The sequence below is a fragment of the Desmodus rotundus genome, chromosome 6, assembly GCF_022682495.2.
Source record: "Desmodus rotundus isolate HL8 chromosome 6, HLdesRot8A.1, whole genome shotgun sequence".
NCBI lineage: Eukaryota > Metazoa > Chordata > Mammalia > Chiroptera > Phyllostomidae > Desmodus > Desmodus rotundus.
This window is the reverse complement of record NC_071392.1, coordinates 107289590-107291039: the sequence shown is the minus strand read 5'-3', so window position 1 is coordinate 107291039 and position 1450 is coordinate 107289590. Positions and strand designations below refer to the sequence as shown.

General features: G+C 52.2%; 1 pseudogene; it reads right to left on the bottom strand.

Moving 5' to 3' along the window:
• Window positions 1–567: 567 nt before the first annotated feature.
• LOC112304208 (ferritin light chain pseudogene) lies at window positions 568–1068 on the bottom strand (annotated as a pseudogene).
• Between the last annotated feature and the right edge of the window lie 382 nt (window positions 1069–1450).

The following is a 1450-nucleotide window of genomic DNA, read 5'->3' as shown; positions in this document are numbered from 1 at the left end:
CTTGCTGTTTTGAATATCTTTGTCTCTTTGGGGACAGGTAAAATCAAATGTGTTTGTGAATTGGACTTATTTTTAGAGGCTTTCTCCTTATGCTCAAGTTGATAAGGTTCTTTTCTGTGCAAGTGTTTTCTAAGCACTAAGTCCCTCCCAGGCCCCATGCGAGGTCCTGAGATGACCCTGTCTGGGCCCCTGTCCCTCACAACTGAGCAGGCCAGCTAGTCTTTAGACAGACATTAAGGGAAACATGGAAAGCTAAGTAGGGACAGATAAGGAAGAAAATGGCCTCCTGGGGGCCCTCAGGAAGGGCTGCTTTTGAGATCAGCTGAATGGCTAACTTGGAGAGCAATGCAAACAAGGGCTAGGGTAGGCCTTTCAAATGGGAAAATAAACTGATGCTTTTTTTTTTTCTTGCAAAAAGCTCCATTGTTTCCATTTAGTCCAATGCCTGGGAGAGGGTTCCAGGTGGTTAAAAGGATGTCTAGTGGCTTCAAGGAGAGACTCAGGCAAAAGCCAGATTCCAGGGGGATGTAGAGGTGTCCCTCAAAGGCCTCTGGGTTCCAAAGGCTTCTAATCATGCTTGGGGGCGAGCCTTTTGAAGAGAGAACTCACCCAGCCCAGCCTGGGAGCCGGCCAGCCTGCAGATGTGTCAGGTAATCGCCCATCTTCTTGATGAGTTTCACCTGCTCATCCAGGACGTGGTCTTCCAGGAACTCACAGAGATGACGGTCTGTGTGGGTAGAAGCCAGGGCGTGCAGATCCACGAGGGCCTGGTTCAGGTTCTTCTCCAAGGCTGCGGCGGCTCCCATGGCATCCTGAGTTTCACCCCACTCATCTTGGGAAGGCCTCAGCACCTCCTGGAAGAGAATGTGGCCACTGCCCTGGTTTTGCATCTTTAAGAGACGTTTGGCGCACTTCTGCTTCTTCTCAGCCAACTCGTGGAAGAAGTGGCCCATTCCCTCCAGAGCCACAGCGTTGCAGTGGAAGTAGAAGGCCTGCAGGTGCAGGCTGGCTGGTGCTCGATGGGGCCTCCACCGCGGTGGAATAATTCTGACGAATTTGGGAGCTCATGGTTGTTCAGCAATAAGGAATAAAAGTCAAAAATTGGTGTGGGCTGGTCTCGGAGGCTGAGGATGGCTGAGGTGGTCCTGCGGGCGGTGACTGGCAAAGAGGTTGGAGGGTGCTTGGAGGCTGGAAGAAGGGGCCTGCCTGAGTCAGTTCCATCCAAACTCTGTTGAAGCAAGAGACAGATCTGGGTGACCACTGAGGGAACTGCCTAATACTGATATTTTAACGCTGGATCTTTGAAGGGTGTGGTGCTCACCAAGCAAAAGGGGGAGACTTCCCCACAGAGGGAGCAGCAGGAGCAAACACGCAGTCTCTTTGGATGGGTCAAAAGGCTGCGTGGTTGGGGACAGATGGAAGGTGAGGAGGGTCGGCGTGGGGGTAGGAA